This window comes from Hibiscus syriacus, unplaced genomic scaffold (genome assembly GCF_006381635.1).
Source record: "Hibiscus syriacus cultivar Baekdansim isolate YM2019G1 unplaced genomic scaffold, ASM638163v2 tig00110548_pilon, whole genome shotgun sequence".
NCBI lineage: Eukaryota > Viridiplantae > Streptophyta > Magnoliopsida > Malvales > Malvaceae > Hibiscus > Hibiscus syriacus.
The window spans coordinates 5838955-5866489 of NW_024062775.1; the positions used below are offsets into that span (position 1 = coordinate 5838955).

The window sequence follows — 27535 nt, forward strand, 5'->3', positions numbered from 1 at the left end:
TTTAAAGCTCAATTTGGTCCCTAAATTTTGTTCAATTAGGCATCTGGACTTACCTTTTAAATTCAAATTAATATTTAAACTTGATTTTATTATTCAATAAATTATTATCGTAAGTAATAATTTGGACCCAAAAAATGAAAAGGTAAACTATGCCAGTGGTCACTCATTTTTGGAGTAGTTTTCGTTTTCACCACTTCTGTTTAAAAAGTTACAAATTGATCACTAACGTTATCGTTTGTTACAAAATGGTCACTCGACGTTAACAGCCGTTAATAGGCGTGACGGAAAACACAATTGGACCGTTATATACATGGATTCTTCTTCCTCAACCCAACCCCGTCTTCTTCCTCAACCCAACCCCGTTTTCTTCCTTAACACCATTTTACACACACACCATGAAAGACACACTCCATTTTATCCCAAAAACAGCCCTTTCCCTCTCTTGCTTATACACTAACACCATGATTCCCTACTTTGCATAACTTCATACATTCTACTGTTGGGACCTGGAGATAAAATAGTAGTCCCTTCAAACATTCTACTATACGAACTTCCCCCATAAACACGTAGCAGTGTCCAACCAACACTTTCTACACGTCTTGGCAATTTTGATTTCTTTTTCTTGCACTTAAACATTAGCATAACTGCAGCCACATCCAAACAACAGATAACAAAGCCACCAACAATAAAACCCACCAAAATCCAAATATTTTTCTTCTTAGACTTAGCTTGCAAACCTATAGGATTCACCAACTTCATGATCTCAGCCCCATTTAGAATCGCATTAATTTTCGAATGAGTGCTTAAATCTGAAGGTCCAACACTCACATGAATAATCCAGAAATGCAAACCCATAATCACCCAGAGGACTAAACAAGATTTCAGGAACATCACCATCAATTCTCAGTAAAAACTCTTTTAGCACAGTATTGTAAGCACTAAAACCATGCAGTAACAAGAAGTGATTAGCCAAAACTTCAAATTTCGTAGAAGCCATGTTGAAATTTCGAGCTATAAACGAAGAGAAATGTAGGCGTACCAAGTTAGTCCCATTCCAGTTCTGCTTGACGTCGAACTCGTAGCTCGACTCGGAAGTGAAAACCCGGGTCATACGGTATAAAATTGGTGAACTCGGAGATGGGTTTCTGTCAGTGAGTGAAACGGATCGCTCAACCGAGAGGGAAACCAAACTGGGTTTCACTGAATCAGATATGAAGACACGATTACAAAGGGAACCGTTAGCATTTGATCCACAGTTGATGAATAAATTATTTTTAGGGACGAAAGATTTAGCTAAGTAAAGGAGTGAAAGGAAAGTTAGAGATAAAAGGTGAAGCCTTTGAGCATCCATGGAAGGTCACAGAAGAAGGGAAGAAGGCTTTTGAAGAAGCTGGGTCATTTAATGGTGATTTGGCCATGGAAGTTGATGGTTTTTCTGGTGATATCTGAAAGTATTTTGTTGAAACATTTTGATATTTCAATATAACAAATTAAGTTAAATGGATTTTAAGATTTTCCAAATGATTTTCTAAGTATATTCGATATAACTATTCGAATATCAAAACATTACTCCAAATATTTCAAAAATCATTTTTAATCCTTACTTAAGTGTAAAATTAAGTTTTAATCATAAAACAATTTCAAAATAATTTTACAAAGTATTTCGAACCAATTCAAAGCCAAAAATTACAGATTGCTCAGAGGGAACCGATTCCCCCCATAGGAGGAACTGATTCCCCCCTAAATGGTTTTGGCCCCGAGATTTCCAGAATGCTCGGAGGGACCGATTCCCCCATAGGAGGAACCGATTCCCCCCTAAACAGTTTTGCTCCGAGAATTCCAGTATGCTCGGAGGGAACCGATCCCCCCCAAGGGGGTACCGATTCCCCCCTTGTACAACGGTCGAAATATTTGAATTTTACACTTAGGAACCGATTCCTTTCAAGGGGGAACCGATTCCCCCCACGCTCCAAGCTGTTTTATTAAATGTTTTCACACTAAAACGGCTATAATATCTTCTCTAATCATCCCCAACGTTCAGAAGTGATCCAAGGTGTATTTAAGCAAGCTTAGAAGTCATGATCAATAACAAGAAACATCAAGCAACTAGAATCAAGAGAGAATCAAAGAGAAAGCATCAAACCTCAAGTTTGAGCATTTCAAGCCTATTTCATTCAATATTCATTTGCTTTCAAGAACACTTTTTTTGTGCTCAATTGTATTCATCTTTGAGTGTCTTTTCTTTGTTCTAGAATTGTGCAAACATCTTACCTTGTGAGGTTTTCTTGTAAGTTTGCAAATTTGTAATCTTCTCTTTGAGAAAAGAGTGTTCTCAAGAGTTGGGGTATACTCTTGAGGGAATTGTAAGGTTATCTCTTTGGCCTCAAAAGAAATAACAAATTAGTGAATTTGTTGGAAAATCCTTAGTGTGGATAGCTAAGGTAGTGGACGTAGACTTTGTTTGAGAAAGTCGAACCACTGTAAATCGCTGTGCAATTACTTTAAATTTTCTGCAAAAGCTTCCATGAAAATTTTAATTGCCAATTCACCCCCCTCTTGGCCGATTCCGTAGATCGATTAACTCAACATATTTCTTTTTGCATAACTTCTATTACCTTGTGTCCACTTTTCATAACTTGTATTTTCATATGTTTGACTAACATTACCTTCGTTTTCTTTTTCCTGTTTATCAGATTCTTTTATTATCAGGAGTAACCTAATAAAACATGGAAATCATGGTGGTGGTGGTGATGAAGCAAGGAAGGAAAAGGGTTATTTTTGGGGATAAAAGGGAGTGTGTCTTGCATGATGGTGTTAAGGAATAATATGGGGTTGAGTTGAGGAAGAAGATGGGGTCGGTCGAAATGGTCTAGTTGTGGCAGTCAACAATCCATGTCAACATATAACGGTCCAGCTGTGTTTTTTGTCACGCCTATTAATGGATGTCAACGTCGAGTGACCATTTTGTAACAAACGATAACGTTAGTAATCGATTTGTAACTTTTTAAACATCAGTGATGAAAACGAAAACTACTCCAAACATGAGTGACCACTGTCGTAGTTTACCCAAAATGAAATTTGAGTACTATTTTGAACCAGCAAGTTAAATTCAACTATCAAGTTGAACCTTAAAACTAATTTATTCGTAGTGCTTTTACAGTGATCAATGCAGTTTTACGGTGAGTAGGGACTGAATTTTAGTCGCAACCAACGGATCAAGGTCAAGGTCGACGGTGGTCGATCGACGATGAAATTTAAGTTTTTTTAATTATAATATTAAATATATTTTTAAATACATATCTTTTAATTTTTATATACATAACACATGTCAGATGATGACTAAAACTAATTGTCGTTACAGTAAAAATACTTTAAAAATATAACATTAAAAATATTAAACTCCAATTTTATAAGAAATTTTTTTTACTAATCAAAAGTTAATTTAAGGTAGGCAATATTTTAATCTAATGAAACATCCCTAGGAAATGTAGAACGTGCTAGTTTGGATTGCCTACAGCTAGTAACATTGTAGCTCTTTGTCTGAATGACGCTGTCAATTATTATTGTTTAAAGAAGTCAAGTCAATAATTTCAAACTTCAATGCAACTGTACCCAAACCTCGAAGGTCAATGCTTTGGAAATGAGATTCAAAGCTTAATTTTGAAACAAATTGCATAATATCATAAAGAACCAAATAATTCAACCAAATAAATTAGGCAATAAAAGAATATGCTTCTGCTGTTATTCTAACCAGAACAGAACTGCAATGTGAAGTGGTTTACAAAAACAGACAATCTAAGAGAGAAAGGGTAAAGAACAAAACAAAACAAGTTCATCAAACAAAAAAGGTGTAATTACATGCAGCGATCCCTCAACTTCAGTGAAATTCTCTGCTTTAATGGAGCCTTCAATGTATTTTCCACGTTCCATGCAATTCATAGCGAAATGCGCTCATTTCCTCCAGAACGGGAAGCAGCAGCAGCCTACAGATTAACGTTTATGTGTGTAAAGATTTTCGGAAACCACTGGCATTAACATCAGAGTGCCTGGTGAGGTCACGGAAACCATACTCTGCACGGTCGTTAGTTGGTTTCCGATTTCGAGCAGTGTGGTATGGAGATCGCTCATCCGGTGTTGCCTTGCCTCCGTTGTTCCGCTGTTCTCGGACCTGATTAAAAATGTGAGTGTAACCATCCGCGGAGGATGGGTTATTCTCGTCCCAGTCACCGAATTTTGGAACAGCAGCACCTTTATCAAGCTGTGACACCGGAATCAGATTATTAGCAACATGCTTAAATCAAGTGACAAATATTTACATTCAGATAGATTAGGGTTTCATGAGGCAAGTGTCACGTAGGAATGCCAATCATGAAGATCTCAAGTTGTCGATAAACGGACATGAATTCAACATCGAAAAGGGAAAGGGCGAAAAAAAGATAAATTACACTTTCATTGCCTCTAGCGCTCGGCCTCATTTTGTTCTCCCAGGAGTACCGTGGCTACTATCGTAAGAAGTCTTTCCTTCCCACGCAGGTGATGCCATGCTGCCCCTCCCCGCGCCCCGTGCCTGGTGATGAAGTGGTGATTTATCTATGCCGTTTTCCGATCCAATGCTTGCTCTCGTAGATCGTTTCGGGGCTTCACGACCGTAACGAGAAGGTGTAGAGTCCCCGGAAGCTCTGCGGTTAACGTTCTCGTTTCGCGCCGGAGAATCAGCATACTGTTGAGGTCACCTTCCTCCCTGGTCCTTCTAGACCCATGTCCTAACGGTTCATCCGATTCGGCCTTTGGTCGCGAAGCAGGGGGAGCTCTAGTCGGAGCAACATAATCTTGATGTAATTCCGGACTCTCTTGGGGATAATTTGGGTTCAAAATATTTCCTCCATTTCGATCCTGGCGGGCCCTGTCAAAATAAGCCGGTAGGGAACACTCTCTTCACTCTCCCAATTGCCAAACTTGGGTACACGAGAACGTTGCTGCAATTGGGCAAAAGCTTGTTACAGATTAAAAACACACGAACAAAATTATCTTTATCATTAGTGGGGGCAAACAGTAGAAGATCGTAGATGGAGCATAAGCAATCCCAACATCTTAAAATGAATCGAACGAGCAATCAAAGCATGTCTTGTTATAAAGAAATCGGACAAAATAATGTTTCTTATTGCAGAAAGTAATCAACGTTGATGTATGAAATTGTGTTTTTATGATTCCAAAAGAGTTTTAGTTACAAACAAATTACAGAGATCGGATATGGAAGTGAACAGAGATGGCTTAAAACCACAAAATCTATAACTCCGTCTTTTGCAATTTTCTCAGGAAACAAAAGAAAAATAGTGTAAACTAAACCCAAAAGAAATTCAAATACAAGATAGAGAGAGAAACAATCAAGAGACCTCTTTATAGAGAGAATTTAGAGTATCTCAACCATTGACCGGCGCAACCGGTAAATGTTTGACCATTCTCCTCTCTGTAAAAATCTATGTTTCTACTCATTTTCAGATGTGACGTATGCTATCTTACCTTCTTCTTTTTTCCGATCAAATTTTAAAATTTCCACTACTTCCGCGACTGTATCAACGTTTCCTCAACTAAAAAGGTCTTGAAAATCGATTGGTTATGATTCTATTTTGTTAAATTTGCATTTACGATCAAATTATAATTTCTGATATCCTTAAATCACTATTATTTAAATTATATTTATATTAAAAAAATCTTATTAGAGATAATTATATTAATTTATAAGGTAAAATATACAAATAATTTTCCGATCATAGAGTATTATTTTGACGAGTCTTATTATTATTAAAAGTTATAAAATTATATTTTATTATAGAATGTTTTTTTATTGTTGAGTTTCGTGATTGTTAAAAGTTATAAAATAATTAAGCGATTATTCATATATTCTAAATTCATCTTTTTTTGATAAAAAAAATTGATTATCATTTGAGTTGAACGTTAATCTATTAATTAAAATATAATAAAATCATATTTTACTGATGCTTATTGTCACAATTGTTGCTTTCAAGCATTGACTCGATAATATAATGTTTAAAACGTTGACTCGACGACATAATATAAACAGAAAACTGATTTAAAAATATATATTTCAAATAATTATAAAATTATATTTTATCATATCTCAAATAATACGTTAACAAAAAATAACAAGTTATAACATATTAAGAGTTTTTTTATAATTAAGGAATTATTTTATAATTTTTAACAATTAAAAATTTTAATAAAATAATATTTTATAATAAAAAAACTATTTGCGTATCTTATCCTAATTTATAAACATATAAAATTTTCTATGGGGAAGGGTTTAAATCGACGCGAAGAAATTCAAATCAACACTAAGATGGCGGCTGACTTGTTCTTAAAAGCCGCGTGTATGCTCAATAGTCAAATTGTTGTGGTTCTGAAGGAGATGTTGACTGAGCTGTCAACTTTTTCGCAAATCTGACGTGGCAGCATGAAATTGAAATAATAATAGTAATAATATACGTGGATGGTCTAAATATATAGGAGTTTTTATATTGATATTCTCGAAAGTGATATTCCCAATATAGGCTTTTGAAGATAAAGAGATAAAATTAATGGGTTTTGATTTAAAGAGTACAGTTTGCTTGACAAATTATTGTGGCTTTTCACGAGATTCCAATTATTGATTTAATTATTTTTGTAATTTAATAATTTGACGATCAATGGTCAAATTTAACCGTGTTTAATAATAAATAAACAGTTTATTATTTTTTTAAACTTTCCATATGGTCATAGACTACAAGTTAATGAATGTTCAACGGTGGTCGTTTTTCACTAGGAAATTGTTGTGGTAATTATTAAAACCAATGTAATAATAAATTAATTCTCGATATTTATTTATTATATTAATTTAATTTTAACTTTAGAAAATAATCGTTACGATTACATGTATCAATTATTATTGATTCTAAAAATATCAACACAATCATAAATAAAAAATAAAAGACACTATTTAGTAGTGAAGGGTATACAAATATTAATATTTTTAAAAATATATAGTCACAGGTGATGTTTTGTGTGAAGTCAAAGTACAAGAGGAAGTCATGATTAATTCGTGGCTGTCATGATTTTAAAGGACGACATTTCAAAGTCTTAAGTACTAGGTGTTTGAGATTGTTGAAAGGTGAGAAATTGAAACATCAAACATCATTTGATGGTGTAATGTTGAGTTTGAAAACTTTACGATCCAAAATAAGGGTGTAAATGAAATGGGTTTAAACGAATAAGGTTTATTTATGTTCGATTATTATTTTTGAATGTGTGTTCGTGTTTGTTTAAGTTTTCAGTATCGTGTTCATGTTCGTTTATTATTTTTAAAGGTGTTCGTGTTTATTTATTTATTGTTCACGAATATGTCATTTAATATTCACGAAGATGTTCATTTATATGTTCATAAACATGTTCGTTTAATGTTTGCAAACGTGCTCGTTTATATGTTCGTTTATTCGTTTAGTGTTTGTTTATCGTTCATTTATATATTCGATTTTTAATTTTATTTGCGAGCAAAAGAAAAATGATAAAATTACGCCACTAGTGCTTAAACTCCTTAAAATTCATAGTTTAAAATGCAAATTTTATCATGTGTTCTATTTAATCATTATCTCACCAATATTTAAAATGTAAAAAAAATAAAGGAAAGGAGATCCGGTTGAACGAATTTGTTCATGAACATAAATGAATGGGTTGACAAACGATCTTGTTCGTGAACATAAACAAATCAAACACACATCTATTCGTGTTCGTTCATTTATTAAATAAAAATATTTTTTATTCATGTTCGTTAATTTAGCTTAACAAACGAACTTTATACGAACGGTTCACCGAACGCTCTATTCGTTTACACCCCTTAATCCCAAATAATATTTTAACTGGCGATGATCAAGAGTAGAAGGTATGGTATTAAGACGTGATTGTTATGGATGTCGATTTGAACGATTCTAAATGGTTATGAGATTTTTCATTGTCGATAATGATAAATGAAGATAGTGAAGTAATATGATGAATGACTTCTTTGTTGAAAAGTTTTTTCATGAAATTCTAAGGGCTTAAGGGTTACCTTTGTTCTTATATTAGATTCAATTTATCATTTTCATCCCTATCGTATTTTTACATCAATTTAGCATTCGAAGTTGTTTAATTGCATAATTATATATCATATTCCTAACTTATAACCCTAAACTATAAGCCCTAATATAGGGTTATGGTTAGGGTTTATAATTAAAGGTTATGGAGTTATGATTTATGATTTAAGATTTATAATTTAGGGTTTAAGTATAGAATGATACAATTGAGAAACTTTGAAGACTAAATTAATACGAAAATACGATAAAACTAAAAATAATAAATTTGAGTATACTACAGGAGCAAAAGTTACCCTTTTACCATTAGACCCTTCAGGAATTCGATCAAATAAGGTCCTCATCAACAATTGAATTTTCTAAGAACAAATTTATCAGCACAAGTTTTTATCACGTGTATTTATTCAGTAATTGATTTGGGGTCTTGGTACACTGTTTGAATTGTTTAACATGATCAAAACATATTTTAATGTCGGGCATAGAATAAGATTTGTTCCGTTTCTTTAGGTAATAAAATCGAATTATCAAAAAAAATATTCCGCTTCATGGGAAGTGGTGGTACGTAGGGGGTGTAAAACAAGCCGAGTCAAACTCGAGTATTGCTGAGCTCGACTCGACTCGAAAACTCTGAAATTGAGCTCGATTCGAAAACTCGCGAGTTTAAATTTTCAAGCTCGACTCGAACTCGAAATCCTGAACTGAAGCTCGTGAGCAGCTCGAAAAGGCTCGAAATGAAGAAAAAAATTCTTAAACTTAACTCGATTGAAGCTTCAAACTCGAACTCGAACCTAAACCTTAAATGCATGAAAATCTTAATGTATTCTCTTTAAAAAAATCAATACATAAATATTAATATTTCGAATAATTTTTTTTTAAAAAAATATAATCTTATATATTATATTTTCGAGTTGCTCACGAGCTTTTCGAGTCGAGTATCAAGTAGCTCGTTTCGGCTCGTTAAGAATTCGAGTCGAGCTCGAGCTCGAGTCGAGTCCATTCGATCCGAGTATTTATCGAGCCTTGATCGAGTCGATCTCGAGTAGCTCACGATCTGTCTCGTCTCATTTACAGCCCTAGTGGTACGAACAATAAACAAACCCAGTGAAATAAAGTCAAGTAGAACTCCAAAAATGAGTTGATATGGACACTCTTAGCTTGTGTATATTGGACTGGGTGATGCAACTCCATTAATAACAATAAACTGTGATGGTGAGATATGATTATTATCCGAGAGCTAATGGGGTAAATGAAAATGAAGATAATCGTTTTCTAAAAATTTATATTAATATATATTTAAATATTTATATATTTTTTTAAAACTTATTTTCATCTTTTAAAATTTTATAAATTTAAATTTATTCTATCATAAAATCCTTTACCATCCATGTTATTACCGATAAGTGACGGTGATCATAACCTTCACATCCTGAAGATTTGATTAAAGGTTCCAGGTGAGATGATCAATTGAATGGCAATAAGATCATTGGTTGAAGAAGAGGTTGCATTAAATGTCATTGAAGAAAATGTTGACTGTGGTTTCGCTAGAGAATATAAAATATTGAAAAATACTGACTATATATTGATTAAGAATGAAAATATATATATATATATACACAAATTTAGCTTAGAAAAAAGAAATTAGTTTACACTCAGGGCGTTTGATTCGTAGAAATATCATTACTAATGAAAATAATATTTTCCAGAATTACATTTCTGTTTGGTTCACGAAAAAAAATTATTACAGAAAATAATTTTTTCCAATAATAGATTTTTTTTGTTAAAACGGTGAGGAGGCTATTACCTCGAAATTCATAGGTATCAGACAATTACCATTTTGGATAAGAATACATTAATGAGTTCCCTCTATAATAATCATTCTCAGTAAAATGTTACAGTGTTCAAGCCGTTATACATAGCTTTTTGAAATGTGTGATTGAAGGTCCATTTGCTCGACAAGTCACTAGTGCATTTTTGGCGAATGCAGCCAAATTTGTATTCAGTAGTTGATGATGCGGATTGAATTCAAGACCTTTTGAAGGTTAGTTGTGCATAGTGTTTGGTTATTTCGGTCGTACGGGGTTCGTCATTGTCTTTTCCTCATTCCTGTGAACCCACACATCCACCAATAAGTATGGTGTAGTCATTGTTTCTGATATTTACCCCAAGGGTTCACCTCCTGGTGGACTTTTAACGAGTTTACTCTTGTCTAGACTTTATTGGGCCATCAGCTATTTGAGCAATTCATGGAGTGACAATTGTTGGCTTTCCGGTGAAAAAATGGAGTAACCAAAACTCTGCAATTACGGACTTGACACTGTTATCAGTTGCTACATGCTAAAATAACACGATATATATGATCTAGCATTGCTACATTTGTTTTGTCTTTGCGGATCATGTAGAACTAGCAGTTGGATTGAATAAACGTATATTAACATTTGTCTTTGCGGATCATCTAGCAATGCTGAAGGTTTCGAACATCTGGTATATCTGTTCAATTTCATGGAATTTTTATGACAAGGTTTCGACTGGACTCACTAACCAATCTGGATATGTAGTTATGCACCTTGTTTTGGGGTGTAGAGATCTTTGTTTGTCGTTGCTTAATTATGCGTGTGCAACATTTTTATGTCCAGAATTTGGAAATATAAAGATGTGTCAATGTATCACCCTTCATAGCTTTATGGCCTTTGGGTTACGACATGGTGAATTCTCTGACTAAAAACTGGGATTTCTAGAAGTTAAATCTTTTCCTTCCAATCCATGAATTGTCCAAGGAGATAAGCTACTAAAAGAAATCTCTACACTATCAGAGAATCTGAAGAAGCTGAAGTCGGAATCTGAAGAGAAACAAGAAGATCGAAACTGCAGAAGCGCATGTTGCTGCCCTCCAAAAGCAATCTGCAGATTTGCTACAATGAGGGGATAGAAAGGAGTACTTACATATACACTTGATCTAAATGGAAGAACATAATTTAACAGATTGAATTTCTTCGCTGCATCGATGAAGGGTGAAGGCAGTTTTGACAGTTTGGAGTGAGGAACCTGCTTTATAGTTCCTGCAATAATCCTCCATCTATGATCCTTGCAACGATCGAACTTGGTTCGAACAGTCTTCTCAGCCACCTTAAAGTTTCTCGTGACCAGCAGTGAGGTTCGATGAAGTTGAGTTTGAGAGGCCAAAAGCAACAGGAAGCCCCTTCATTTGACCATGGAAATCTCGTGACCAGGTACATTCTTCTTTCCGGAGTCTTTCATGAGTTTCCTTACAGCACTACTTCACCCCACATGTTTCCCTTGGCAAAGAAATTTCAGACCAATGCATGAATTCCCACGTCATCTGGATTTAACTCAAAGACCTTTGCTGGCATTTTCCGGATCGAAGGCTTCCCATGATTAAACCAGTATCGACCTTCATTCACTGGTCCTGAGTGGCTGAGAGCCGAGAGAAGTGCAGCAAAAGTTGCATGATTAGGTTTTAAGCTCATGTTTGTCATCTGACAGAAGAGCGATAGAGCTTTCTTTCCATGCCACATGTACTCCATAGCTGGCAATCATTGCATTCCAAAATCTTTGGAAACTATCCGATCAAAGATTGAGACAGAGTAAGAAAACAATCCACATTTTGCATACGTGTCAATCATTGCAGTGCCCGGAACTTGTTCCAATTCAAGCATTCTAGTGATTCAACCAGGTACAGATTTACCCACATTGTGAACATGCCATAAGAGCACCCACAAGGGGCACAAAGTCCTGTTTAAAACCACAACCCTGCATCTCTACCAACAACTCCGGTGAATAAAGTCAGAAATCAATGCACCATAAGAAATCATTCTTACTTGGCATCTTCTTCCATTCTCAGTATACATATAACGAGAATGCTGGTCTCAACCACGACATCCATGGAGAGACATTTCCTAATCATATATCCTTGAATAGCCAGTCCCAACTTTGAGTCCCCAAGATTTACAGATGGCAGAACCAACCCCAACATCACAACTCCATCTCCTTCAATCCCTGCCATCTTCATTTTCTATACAAATCAATCGCCTCACTTGCCCGCCCACTCTGCACAAACCCTGTTACCATTATGTCCAATAGACAGATCCTTCATTGGCATCTTGTTAAAACACCACCATCGCCTCGTCCATTTAGATATTCAAAATCCACAGCTTTACGCCAAATATCCCCCTCCCCCCCCCCCAATTTCCATCAAGCTATAACACAGGCCTTAATGGCCATGGTAAAAGTGGAGCTGTCAGGCCTAGCGCCTTACAGAATCTCTGATGGTTAAAATCCAGAACTTCTTTGGGAATATTTTTACGAGAATAGGTAATGATCATCGCATCCCATGAATCTACACCTCTATTAGACAATTTATCAAAACACTTTACGAGCTGACAAGATGTCGCTAACTCCCGCCTAAGGTGCTATAAAATTGCCAACGGATTTTCTATGGATGTAATAAAAGCCGGTTAGAATCATGAAGCGTGAATTTCAGCCTACAGATTTCAGGCTAAGAGGAGAGGTTTAAGATGATTTCGCCATTTAGGAGGCTGTGCATTTTAGCTATAGACTATGCTAGAAGACCAACAGCATCAGGACCGAACAAAAAAGTAGGGGAAGTCCAGCTCTCACTGAAAATAACAAACGCCGTCTGTGGGAGTCGAACCCACGACCACATGGTTAAAAGCCATGCGCTCTACCGGCTGAGCTAAGACGGCTCACGTATACTTCTCCTCCTTCAAACATTATAGAGTATACTTACACAGATCAATCTCCGGAGGTTTCAACTATCCAAGTTTAGTATTTCAGGGTGCAGAGCAGAAGAAAGTGCAGCAGCTTCTCTAGCAATGGCCGAAATCTCAGAAGCTAACGACTCCGGTTCCTCCAAATTACAAGACAATGGTAGTGAAGCACCACAGCTACCCGAATCTGAACCCGACTTCGATCCGAAGTTAATGCGTAAAACCAAACCCGGATTGAAGCGCCTCTTTCTCACCTTCTCCGTCCTCTTCTCCTTTCTCCTTGGTCCGCCTCCATATATCTGGCACAGCTTTGATTCTAAATTCATCCCTTTGTTTCTTAATAAATAAACGTCTTTTTTTCTTCTTACTTTTATTTTTTGTATTGAATTTGCAGGTTTCCCATTCTTATGGAAATCCGTCGAAATCTACCGTTCTCCTCTGCCGTTTCGCGAAATCGACTCGCTCTCGACTCAGCTACGATCCGATTATTTGCTCTTTCCGCTCCATTTCCACGCCCTTTTCGTCGGATTCGACCCTGATCCCGATCACCTCCGTCGGTCAATCCTATTCGAAATTACCAAATTGACCTCTCAGAACCCTAAATGCTCCAACAATTATACTCTCTCCGTCACTGTAGAGTTTGGCTCCCGTTGCCTCCACAGCCCAACCTCGTCGCCTCATTCGAGTTCTTACCGGTGCGGATCGATCACCGCCACTGATTTTGTTCAGAACAATGACTTGGCGGTCGATGAGAGATTGGCCTCAGTTTTTGGCGGGAAAACTAAGGAGTACAGTGTGGCGGTAGTAAAGGGTGGGAGTGAGAGAGCTGTTGTGGGGATACATAGGCACGCCTGGATGGTAGTTGGCGATGGGGCCAATGTGGAGGTTGCAGCGGTGAAGGTTGCGGAATTGTTGGTCAAGGTGTTTATTAATGGGGAAGAGATGAAGGATCTATTCGGAATGAGTTTATGCCAGTCGGAGCTGATGGAAAGATCGTTCTTTCCTTCAATTTGCTCAATGCGGATCCACTGGATTGGGTTTATGATTGGTATGAAGCATTTTGATGTTAACCGTTGCATCTTCTTGCAAATTTGATCGATTTTCAAACGTTTGTTGATTTTGTTCTGATTCTGTTTGTTTATATTGAAAATCTTTAGTTGAAAAACTGTTTGATAATGTAATTCTAAACGAAACTTGTTATCGTTAGAATGTTATGGGGGTGGTGCATATTGCTCATCTGATGTTTCCTTTTATTGTTCTGCAGGGATTTTGAGAAGATAGATGATACCTTGTTGGCCCCTATGATTGAGGCTTTGGGACCAGTGGCAAACATCAGTGTAGAGAGTCAGGTTAAGGGTTCATCTTTGTTCTTCATTTCATGTGTATCTTGTATTCTGGTTTTCTTCTGACTACGGTTTCATTGGTCTCGTAAGTAGGTTTTGTACCATACCCCAAAGGCCTCATTCTCTTATTGGAATCAAAAGTTGGAGAGCTATGTCTTTAGCACCAAAGATCTTCCTTTCTTTGTATGAGTCTTTAAGTATTTTCTACTGCTGTTTCTGTATATTATTGATAGAAGATTGCTGCCTTTTATTTGGATTATTGTATGTTTTTGCAATTATTGCTTTCTGGCTACAAGAAATGTCAGATATTGTAAGTAATGGAGCTCACGGTTTTAACAGGTAAATTCTAATGAATGGTACTTGGATACTTCAGTTGCAGCTGGTGGGCGATCAAAGATATTGCAATTTGCGGTGTATATTCTTTTACTCAATGCTTCCTTTATTTCTTAACTGTAAATAGTGATTGCATTTATTGAGTTATAAGGGTGTATCGGCCTATAACTACATCGATCCATCCCCTTTCAATGTATTTTTTTTTGGTTTGATGTCCATTTTGGGAGAAAATGTTGATTCAGGAGTGTCAGCCTACTTTGATATGCCTTTTTTTCAATAACCTCTCTGGTTTGCTCTCATATTTTTTATTTGTTTGCAAGTCATTTTCTCAAGGTGTTCATTTTTCTGTCACCAGATATGTACCATCTGCAAAGGAATGCCCTCTTCTTCTCCAGCTACCAAATGGAGAGATTTCTAAGACAAATGGCTTTATATCTCCAGTTAGTTATCAAGACTTAATTATATTCATACTTTTCACTACTAATTATTCTGTGAGACCGCATTACCTTATTACTTCTCATGAAACCTTTTAGATGTGGGGAGGTGTTATTGTTTGGAATCCCCAAGGCTGTTTAAAGGATTCAGAATTTGAGCCCAGTGCCAAGAACATAATTCCAATACAGGTTAGATGATGCACGAGTAATTCAACAAAAAAAATGCTGCCCCCTCTCCTATTCTGCTCTCTCTCTCTCTCTCTCTCTCTTCCATACACACGGTTCCATTAGTTTTCTCTACTTTGATGCATGAACATTCTTATACAGGATCTTGAGAAAATGTTTGAAGTATTCATTGGGCAGTTCCGGCAACTTTTTGGTTTCAAATCTGTCAATTTTTATGCTGGTGCCTCAGGTGATTGGAAACTTCTGCCTAGTGAAAGAGGTTTTACTGAGTGGTAAGATAAATCCTATGCAACTACCAAGCTATGCCTAACAGTTATATTTTCTAGTTCCCGGCAAATAATGGGTTAGTCCAAATTGAACTCAATTGTAGTGGTATGATCAGCAAGCTTTAAATTCCATCAAATATTTCTTAAAAGAATAAGCATAGTATTGTCTTGATCAGATGTTCATTTCATGTTCATGTTATCTTACTTTCAATTCTTGTCCAGGGAATTGGATGTCTTGTCTCGGCAGCACACATGTTTTAATCTTCATTCTTGTGCTACAACACTTGGATCTCTTTCAAGATTGGTATGTGTTCATTGGTATTAAAAATGACTATCTGATTCAATAAGACTTTTTGCCACTGATGACAAATTTTATGCAGGTTCAATCACTGCCAAGAATGATTATCATGGATGAGATAGGAAAACAGGTAAAATACTACGTTGGACTAAAAGTTTATTTATAGGTGCATTTTTTATTCTGTTGAAAATAACCATTGAACTATTTATGGCGGTGTCTTCGACAAGGTAAAGTTTTCTCTTGAGGCGGCAAAGCTGGCACTAAGTAATGCTTCTAGTGGAGTGTATGAATCTTCAGCTGGTATTTTCCTAAATTTACCTGTAGATTATTGTTCAATTGTCTTAATTATCTCTGCTGTCCAACTCTCTTATCAACTAGGCTGCCTAACAAATGATTATGCCTTTTTGGTCAGCCGCCTCAAGTCAAGCAAGGTCTCTGGCAGAGGATGCCTTTTTCCACCCATCTATTATGTCTGTTAGCTACTATTCCTTTGAGCACTGCTTTGCTGTCTACTCGGTTAGTTAAATCAAACTTTCATCTCTCTCTCTAATAATAATTGAGGAGAAACTGAGAGTTTCTTACAAAAGCATGCTTTTTAGTACTTTGTATTTTGAGATTTTGCTTTGAGTGCTATTTGCAATCCTGTGAATTACTGTTCCTTTTCTTTACAACATAGCATTCCACAATCTTTTTCTTAGTCATCTTTCTTGTAAATTCTGGTTGGTGAACTAGTTCTGTTAATTGAAGCAAAATATCTACAAGTTCACCAGAAGTAGCATTGATTTATTGGACTTGAATTACAAGGTTCAAACTTTGTGGCTGTTCTACTTTTGCAGCCATTCTTCTTGCCAGTTTCGATGCATGTTGTGCTAGCAGCTCTAAGAGAATTGAGAAGATATAAGCAGGAAAAGGCCAAGTACCTAGTTTGGAAGGCTAAAGCTAACACGGCATCTTAAGTATTTCCCTGGATCGAAGACCGACATCAAGCAAAGGCCTCGTCTGGCAAGAGCGAAGACTCTTATCAGCCACGTGAGAAATTCAAGAAACATACAGGATCTGAAACACGATTTTCTAAACAAGTTTTGCAGGCTTGTATCCATATAAAATTTTATCAAATTTGCTGAATTTGAGACTATTTTGATGAGTCCAAGTTCTGGATGTATGCTGATTATTGTTTGATGAAACTCTTTCAAGTTAATGATAGAATCATAGGAATGCAATGTATTCTTGTGTCATCCTTTTCTTTTTAAGCACAATCCTTTTCAACCTGATAATCTCAATATATAATCGGTAGCCGGAGAAAAACAAAACGCGAACTTGTATGATAATGTAGGTTAGCACATGGTTTTCGGCTCGAGCAATAGGATTTAGATTTTAGAAAGCTTCCAAGGATATAAATCAAGACAATGCAGCAAATTAGTTAGTTTAGAGTTTCTAAACGCTAAAGGGCTAAAGAACATTCCACCTACTACTTCCAATCTAACAATATTCCATCCTTTGATTTCAATAACAAGCTCACGAAGGCATATTTTTGTTAATCAATTTGAACATGAAATACCAGAAAGAATAGCTACATACGGAGGTTCTTATCAGCCAAAACATAGCCTTGCAATATCCCAGGATCGACCTTTAATACGTCTTTAGATTCAACAGGCAACAACCACTTGTTGCTAAAACTCCGAATATCAGCTTCTTGACTCTAGTTCGAGAATTATCTTCTTCCTTGGGCCTGGAGGTACAAACAAAAAGATATCTGAGACGAAGTAAAGGGAAGTGAAAAACAAGTTGAACATAGAGATAAAAAATGCTCTCAATACTGCATATTACAGAAAAAAACAGAACATAGAGTGAAGGGTTGTTGGCCGAAGGAAGTTCTTTAAGATCACGAGCAAAAGGCACAGACATTTATATAGGACTACAGATGGAACTAGAGTGACATATACAAGAATTTCCCAGAACTCCTTCAGCACCAATTATCAGGACATCCCAAAAATTCTAATTTCTTTTCAAGAGGCCAGCATTTACTTGCATATAACAGTTAATTTCAATAATACCTCCAAAAGATCATACGCGCGTAGAAGGAATTCAAGAAAAGCAGGCAAGATAAAGGGATTTTATAGGTCATGAAAAGAAGGACATTCTTGTAGAGTTAAGAAGATATGCCTTGGTGCTTTAAAAGAGAAATAACATTTGGAGCATCTCAAATTTAAGAAATTGGATAAAATGATTTAAAGTTACCATTGGTATGCCTAAAGCTTTTAGATCCTCATCAGTCATCTGTACAAGTGCAGCCATATCAACCTGCACAAGGAGGTTAATAAAAGATGCAGATATTTGTTTAATTTATAAATGATGAAAAAAACAAGAGCGAAGGGGGGGAGGTTAATTTATATAATGTAGAAAACTCATACTTCCTCAGCTTGAAATGTGATTGTATATTTTTCGAGACCCAAAGACTTGAGGAATCCCTCTACTGATGTATCAGCCTGCATATGAAAGCACACTGCTTAGACTGTAGAATCATCATAAGTTAAAAAATGGAGGAACGCCTCTTATATCGGAAACAACAAAAGAGAAGTATAGTTATGCAAAATGAAGACATTAATCATTCCATTTAAGAGAAAACCAGAAAGACTTTAATTCACCTATGTTTCCATATTCCACACAATCCCTAACTTGACAAATATTCTTAAGCATCATATGGCATTACATTGTTTGTTGTCCCACTAATTAGACTTTGAAGCTGCCAACACCATGCAGAACCCAATTTCAGTTAATGTGTTAATCTTAGTCCACAATCCAGAGTTGGAAGGTGGAACTTAACCTAGTTGATTTCATTGTGCATTCCAAATCAATGTAAACAATACCTGGCAAGATGCATGTCGTGGTGGGGCAATTTCACTTGGCTCAATTAATCATGCATTGAAATCAAGCCCATGGGATATGCATACCATTAGATGACAAGATTTTGAACCCCTTCCCCACCTGCCCACCCATACTCTAGCAGATGGTACAGACAAAAACAAAGCTTTGACATATCATGCTTGTCATACAAACAGAAAACTACAAAATGCAAGGGAGGTGCTGAAAAGCAAAAAGAGAAAAAGCTAAATACATTCTGCTTAGCCTTCTTTCTTACTGTTGTATTTGCAGCCCTTTTGGGCTCTGGTTCAGGAGTTTCAACTGCTACACTTTTCCTGGCTGGTTGGGCAACTTTTACTTTCTGTGTCGGTGGATCAGCATTTATTGGCTGTGTAGTCATTGTTCCTGATAATTTTTCACGAAGATCACGTACACCTGAATGAGTTCCCTTTGAGACACATTTTGGAGATTTTTCCTTTGCAGCTTCGAACGAAGATCTCGGGCATCGACTTTACGATCTTCACAAACCATTAACACGATCAAAACGAAATATAGATGATTTAGTTGCATCCAAGTATAGGAACAATATTTTAGTTGCATGGAATTGTGTCAGGGAATCCATACTCGAAATATTGGGTACATCTTGGTAAAGATCATGTTCCCACTTGTCATTTTGCCTCTGCCTGCAAGATATGGCATGATTATGCTTACAGATTAGGATGATTAACGCACAAGAAAATTGTATAGGGTCAAAAAGATAAAAACCACGTCAGAATACTGGCTAACTCTCTAACTTTTCTATCTTCACACCAGTGGAAACGAGTAGATAGCCTATCAGCACTGAATGTAAAACACTCAATACTCCATGAAAAAAAGATGAAGAAATAACTCGTACTGCATCATATACTTGACTACAGGCCAGGGCCGGCCCTCAGCCCAGGCATGGAGTAGGGCCTAGGTTTGGAGGGGTCATTCTTAAAAATAATAATAATTTTATAATTTTTAAGTTTTAATAATTAAAAAAGTATTTTTACATAATTTAATGAATAATTATATAGTTAATCTAATAATAAAAATAGATCAATGTAAACACCATTTTACTTATTTTATTCAACAACCCATGACCCCATGTGAAGCATTTTCTCATTGCACATGCTAAAACAACTCAGCTCCCACTTGAAGCCAAGCAGTCTATGCCTCTACCATTTAGGGATGGCAACGGGCCGGGTTCGGACTGGGTATTGGTCCCCCTATCCCCGTCCCCTTTTAAAAAACCCATACCCGTCCCCGTTTAAAAAACTGCAGGGATTTAAACGGGGATCCCCATCGGGTAATCGGGGAAACGTGTATCCCCGTTTAGCATAAACGATTATTTAAACGAGTATTGGGCCGGGTATATATATTTAAATTAAATATATAAATATTATATATATATTTAAATTTAAATTAAATTTATTAATATTATATATATAATTATTATTATTATTTTTAATATTTATCGGGCCGGGTATCGGGTCGGGTAATCGGGGCGGGGATTACCAAAACCGTCCCCATTTAGCATAAACGGCTTTTCTTCATCCCCGTTTAATTCAGTTTTCCCCGTCAGGTTTGAATTTTTTTGCCATCCCTACCACCATTCCCATAATCCCACTCAAATTTTTACCAAAACCACTAAGAATTAAAAAACAAAAATAAATCTCGAAAAGTGGGGATTTCTTCATCAAATCAGAGAAAAAATGGAATCTTACTCATTAGACCTTATCATATTACCTAAGGAGAATAAATAAAAGGAGCATAACAACGAGAGGTAAGAGGAGTCGAACGGGAAGATAAAAAACAGATTGAAACAGGGGGAAAATCTTAGCAAAAATACATTGTAAACGCTCATATTCAAGAAATAGCAAACTCCAAATGTTACATATTATTCTTTTTTTTATTCTGTTCGAATATATGTGTTTTTTTCTGATCGGTTCACTTCTAACTAATTCATCGAGAGATTATGTTTTTTTAGTTCGAATACGTAACATTTTTTTCCTTGTCGAGCATAGTAATGATTCATACATATATTTGAAATAATAAATATAAAAAATAAAAAAGCCTAGAATTTACCTGAGAAATAAGGGGTCTCGTCGGAGTTGGGGCCGACGGTTAGGTCATAGGGAAAGAGGCTGAATAACTTAAATGTTCAAGGGTTCTTGCATGTTGGTTTTATACCTAGATCTAGGTTTTGAGAGGTAGGTTCGGCATTTTGGGGGGTGAGTAGAGGTTGCTCCACCGTCGAGGGTTGCCGGAGTATGAGGTATTCGAAGGGTCGGGTCTTTTTCGGATGAGCTCTGAGGTTAGTTTTGGAGTTTTAGATGTAGTCATCAGCCTATTTATTTCTAATTTATTTCGAATTAAACTTCAAGTTTTAGTTTATTTTATTTCAACCCTTGAATCTTTAATATATTTTTTGATGTTTTTATTTTGGTGTTCATATTATAACTATTAATATTTATGTCAACAGTGTCAATTATCAAATTGTGAATTTGGGATTTTATCTTACTCCAATGGGTTACAATTCTAATTGAAGAATCCAAGTGCAATTTTTCTTTTCTTATATTTATTTATTAGAATTGGTTTGTGTTTGACTCTTTCATAAGATGTTGCCTAAAAACATTTGTCTGGAAGTGAAAAAAGAAAAAAAAGGAAGCGAGATGAGGAGTTAAAGAAGTCACAAAAAGGTGCTCTTGAAGACATTTGAGAGTATTTTTGGATTATTTTTTCGTTGTGGTAGATATGACAATTACTTCTTTGAAGAATAGATTTGAGCAATTGAAGACATTTGAAAGTATTTTTGGATTTTTATATGATTCAAATAAGTTAAAGTCATTAGACGATAATGAGTTGAAAGAATGTTGTGCTCATTTTCATTCTACTTTTCTCATGGCAATTCATCGGATGTTAACTTAGATGATATTTTCTCTTAATTGAAAGTCTTACAAATGACTTTGCCGACAGAATTGTTATCCGCCACTGAAATTCTTAAGTTTGTCAAATCTGCAGATTGTTATCCGAATGCTTCAATTGCTTATAGGATTTTATTAACTGCGCCTGTGACCGTAACTTCAGTCGAAAGAAGTTTCTCAAAGCTTAAATTAATAAAAACGTACTTGAGGTCATCAATGTCACAAGAAAAGTTGAATGGTTTAGCAACATTAGCTATTGAGAAGGAGATGATACGAAACATTGATGTTGATGTTGTTATCAATGACTTTGTATCTCAAAATGCTATAAGAAACCGTTTCTTATGAGAATTTGAGTATGATGTTTTGTAGGAGAGATGTGTCAATTTTCGATTGAGAAAAATGATTCTAAGAGATGATTGAAGACATAATAGGAGTAAATTGAGTGAAAAGTTGCAACGTCTCTTTATATATTTGGTAAAATAATGTTGGTTAATGTAATAGAATATACTCGTACAATTTTTAATGAAAAAAATTGTTTGGCGTTTACCAAAATTTATTCTTGAATTTTAAGTTATTTTTTAAGGGCCCTTATCTCTTATTTTGCCTAGGGCCCTTAAAATGTCAGGACCAGCCCTGCTACAGACTTAAGAACTCAGCAAGACAAATCTAACGCCTGAATTTTGCGAATTTAGTTAAATAGTCATTCCTTCATGCTCATGATCTCCATTTCAAATCTTCACATCATATTAAACTCAAATACTCAAGGCAAATCTAGCAACGAAGCTTATTCATCATCCCAAATGACCATTCACTAAACTAAGAAGGTAAATTACTGCATTATTGTAACGCCACGAAACATGTGTTAGTAGTTTGGATCAACCCGAGACTCATTTTAGAGCCCAAAAGATTTATGAAAATAGTTTGGACCAAGTTTAGTGGGAATTGGGCTGATTTGGGCCCAAAGAATTAGGAAATATGATGTTTTTCTTGTGGGCTTCAAAGTATAGAGACCTAATGTACCATCCTCAATACCGGGTTAGTCACTAAATTGTGAAATTTTAGAATTTAGGGATAAAAGTAGAATAGTTTAATAGTTTAATGATTTATGTGGAGATATTTCCTTAAAGTTGTTAGTAATTATTAAAAGAATGAAAGGGAAAAATGGTCATTTGACTTGGAAATGATATATATGTAGGTGGGGATAGGGATGAGGAGATATTTTATCCACTTCATCTTCTTCTTCTTCTTCATGTACGAGAGAAAGAGAGCCAAGCTTGCAAAGGTAAGTTTTCTAATTAGTTGATTATTTGTTGATTTAAAGGTTGAGTTTTGATCATTAGATGATAACTAAGCTTAAGGAAAGCTTAAGTTATTTTAAAATCAAAAGATGAAGAAGTTATGAAAGATTAAAGAAAATGGGTTTTTAAGTGAATTTTTGGAAAAGAGTTGATAAATTGAATTTGAAACTAAATTTGATTTGTCATCAACTTAATTAAGAGATATGAAGTGATAGAATTGGATTTAGAACATGTCAAAAATTGAGTATGATTCTTGAAGTTCATAAAGAGGAGAGGATATTAAGGTTAAATATGAGATAAATGGATATAAATGAGTTTAAGCATGTATATGTGAGTTTAGTGGTATGAAACAAGTTTTATATAAGGAAATTTAGTGAAGAGTTGATGAATTTTCGGGTGAAAAATTATATTATGTGCAGGGTGCATCGGTATACTATGAATGAGTACCGATGCACTAAGATAAATTTTGAAGAATGCATCGATACACACCGGCATGCATCGATGCATGGGAATTTCGAACCTAATTTATGTACCGATTCACCCATAGTGCATCGGTACACCCCTAAAGGAAAAATGGAATTTTGGTTCATTAAACTAGATTGAGTTATTAACATCAAGTTATAAGGTTTAGGCTTCCGATAATCATCTTGGAAATTATGTTTATGTAGATATTAAGCCTAAACAAGTTTCAGAATAATCAAAGAATTAGGATCGAATCAAAGCAAGGCTAAGGTGAGTGCAATTTAATTTGTACTTAGGTTATTGAACAAACATTGGCTTGTGATGAGCCAATGACGGAGTTACTATGGTAAGAAGTAACTTCTAAAATGTTATGTGATTATTATGTGTGCATTAGTACATAAATTTTTATATGTTATTATATGTTACATGATTTACATGTTTACATGAAAATGCAACATGTGATATATGTTATATTATATGGCATGCGAGTTTACATGAACAAATAAGAAATGATAAAAGCCATATGAAATGATCTACGTGAATACATGTACTTGTGATACATGTGATATGATATGAGATATATGATTACACATACATGTGGTATGTGACAGAAGAGAAAGAACAAGTGATATGAAATGTATAAATGATAATGCCCATGTGATATGAGAGCTAGTGGTATAGTTAGCATGCCAAGAGTCGAGGGTTATCTATGTTCTACGGAACATATGGATAGTTTACCTATGTTCTTCGGAACATATGGACAGTTACATAGGTCATTCGGGAAAAATTTCATATGCCCCTAGTGGGACCCCATACGAGCTGTGGTTACAACATTAGTGCACAACCTCAATGTACTCACATACCTTAAGTTCTCAGTAATGTACATGGGCTTATAAAAGGTAATTGCATAATTATATGATGTTATGTGTGTTTCTTTGTGATATGCTAAATGTGTTATATGATATACAGAAATGATAAATACAAGATCATATGATAAATAGAGATTTCGATAATGATGGTATATGTGTATATATGTATTTTGATATATGAAATGTTTTATGGTTTTTATTATATGTTTATATGCCTCACTAAGTCATAGACTTAGCGTGTGATTGTTTCACACGTAGGTTCCGAGAAGAGGAAGAATGATAAAAGCTAAGCAAGACATGTCAGTTCTCATTTCCAAAGATCAGATCAAAAAATAATTAAATAGTATGTATTTTGTAATAATGATAGTGGTTGGCATGTAATAAAGGTTTGAATACGATATGTTTTAATCGGTTTTGTTAAAATCATATGATAGAGTTTTGTAATGTTTTAAACGTGTTTATGTAAATGGCAAATGTATAATAATGAACGGTTAAATTTTTACGAGTTTTATGAACGTTTTATGAAAGTTACTGTAGCAATGCATCGATACACAATCGATATTCGAAAATTTCCACTGTTTATGATATTGTTCATAAATACGTATTTTTTTCTAGATTTTTATAATAAAGTATAATTTAATAGAATATTATTGTATTTTCTTAAAATAAGTTCAAATGTTTTTATATTTTATTAGAATATCGTTTTAAAAAGTCAATGTGACATCTCGGACTTGTATTCGGGTCGGATACGGGTTGGGGTGTTACACCTAAAGAATAGTTTACCCATTTTTATGTGAAGCTGAAAACTTTTCCCCATTTTATATCAGATTCACATGAACCAAACCCAAAATTATCTTACAAAATACTTTTCTCCTTCTTCATTCTCCTTCCTTCTAGCATTTTCCATTTCCCTTTCTTTCAAGAGCTAAGATTCAAACAATCCAATCTTAGTTAACTTGAGCCAAGGTAAGCTTATGAATCTCTATTCTTCAAACTTTAATTTATGTCCTATTTTGCAAGTTTTCCTCTATGATTTCCAAAATGGGTTTTTGGGAGGTTTAATAAATCTAAGGATTCTAGGTAATTTTTGTTGGATTTAGGTTATTGGAAGTATTATAATCCTTATTTTCATTACATAATTATTTAGAAGTTTCTTTTTTTTTTATCTTGATTAGTGAAATAAGTGGGTGAAGCCTCCAAGACAAAGAGAAAGGAAAAAGCTTCCATTAGGTGAGTTGGAATTTTACTTTAGCCTATAAATCAAGGTATCCACACTTACAACTTCTCTATACTCTTTGTGGGTCATGTTAAATGTAATGAATAGCATGAAGGTAAGAAATAAGCCTATTGAGCATATCAATGGTAGATTTTATGTTTTAGAATTCTAAGCCTGGTATAAGCTTTATTTATTCCCTTTTTATGACATATAAGACTTTAAGCATGATTGGGGACCTCACAATGGTCTTTGGGAGTGATATATAGCATTTTGGTGCTTGTTTTTAAGTCTTTCGCAGGTCAAGTATTGATACTATTAGGTTAGTATCGTTACTTGTTCTTTGTTTCTGGGAAAAATGTTTTTTTTCTGGGCAGAAGTATCGATACTCTTTCAAGAGTATCAAAACTTTGAGTCATAGTTTTGAAACTCCAAGAAAGTATCGAAACTAGGCAGAACATAATGTTTAAAAGTATCGGTACTTATATAAAGTATCAAAACTTTTACAGAAGTATCGATACTCTTGGGCTAGTATCGATACTTTCAGTATGTTTTGGGCAAAAATGATTGTTTTTAAGGGAATTGGACCCGAGGTACCCCAATACTTCAATATATATCAAATAAGACTACAAGTGAGAATATTTATTAATTCAAACATAGAAACCGAATAATTAGGATGACATAAAACTATCATTTGTTGATGCTCAGGAAATAATTTTGACACCCGAGTTCCTCTAGTTTAAGGTGTCGAAAGTATAGATGCAGTCCGAATATCCATAGGTAGGGTGCAAGCCCCTTAAAACTAACTAGTTAGGGCGCAAGATCTAACACTCACAAACAGTGGACTAGTTGGGGGTGTGGTGTTCAATGTAGTGATTTTCAGGGCTATATCCTCGGTAGGCTAGAGGGGTTAGTGAACTCCGAGATGCATAAATCCCCCCAGTCATACCATGATGTCTATCACAACGTAAAAAGTGAGTATCACAAGGATACTCACTAATACCACATTGTTTACAGTTATCAAAGCATGTTGTGAATGTATTTCTGTTAATATATTTTAGTTGTTAGTGTGACACTGAACTAGTTAGTTCAGCGTTTGAAATTTGTTTTCTTACGTAGATTAGGTTAAAGTCAGTAGAGGAACCTTTTGACTAGAATAAATCCAGACTAAACAACATAACTTAATACATCTCAAATTTCTGGAGGACATATATATTCAAAGCTATATTTTGTAAATTTGAGTAGTAAATTGTTTTAAATATTTGGTTTGTATATTTTGATTTATTTTGTAATTGTGGGAGCTCCCGACCATAAATTATTATATATGGATTTTTTTATTTTATTTTATTGCAAATGTTTACTTTAAATTTAAAGTGAGTACAATAAAGAAAATTTGTTGGTTAGCTATTATTGTGGTTTCGTGTGACACTCTCATTGATCGACTGAGTATTGTACTGGTATAGAATGTTATAATTTCATTAAAATAAATAAGTAAAAATGGAAAATTCCTATTAATGTGAAGAAATCCAGTTATTTCCCTGTTGTCATCACCGGCAAAACAAACAGAAAAAAAGATATAAGCAAATTTCTTGCCCGTGATTTGACGCCGCAGATTAAAGCTATTAGAGGAGTTGCCATTGAGTCTCTCCTTTACCGACCTTTTCCCAGCACCCTCCTCTGCTCGATCAACATACATATCTATCTAATAAAACCCAAACCCTAACAATTATCTTTAAAAATCACGAAGAAAAAAAAATAGAGCCGGTAGACTTCGAAAGATTTGCCTTCTTGAGGACCTTTCAATTTTTTTTAATTCTAGCTAGTTTGAGGGTGAAAACAAAGATTAAAATGAAAAAACCCTAGCCCCAAATTTGTATTAAATGTAAAGATTTATTTTTTACAAGCATGATTCCCTTTCGCTTGTAGATTGGAGAAAGCCCTGGAGCTTTCGAATTTTGATTTTTGAGAGATCAATGTGAAGCGAACCGTTGGAGAATCATTTGTATATAAAATAATAGACCGGCTTACAGCACCGACTTAGGCCATCTCCAGCCCTCATCTCTACTCTACAACATATTTATCTCTACTCTAAAGATGAAACAATAATTCATCTCAAGTGCTGTCTCTACATTACCACCAACTCTACTTTATTTACAAT

The 27535-nt window shown here is 35.0% G+C and overlaps 1 non-coding gene and 4 pseudogenes across 1 annotated transcript; 1 reads left to right on the top strand and 4 right to left on the bottom strand.

Moving 5' to 3' along the window:
• Positions 1-3695: 3695 nt before the first annotated feature.
• On the bottom strand, positions 3696-11193 carry LOC120130683 (annotated as a pseudogene).
• A 125-nt stretch (positions 11194-11318) lies between these two features.
• On the bottom strand, positions 11319-12602 carry LOC120130684 (annotated as a pseudogene).
• A 166-nt stretch (positions 12603-12768) lies between these two features.
• TRNAK-UUU lies at positions 12769-12841 on the bottom strand. The gene has a single exon. It is a non-coding gene; the product is annotated as a tRNA-Lys (tRNA).
• Positions 12842-12931: 90 nt separating this feature from the next.
• Positions 12932-16949, top strand: LOC120130888 (annotated as a pseudogene).
• A 245-nt stretch (positions 16950-17194) lies between these two features.
• Positions 17195-27182, bottom strand: LOC120130892 (annotated as a pseudogene).
• Between the last annotated feature and the right edge of the window lie 353 nt (positions 27183-27535).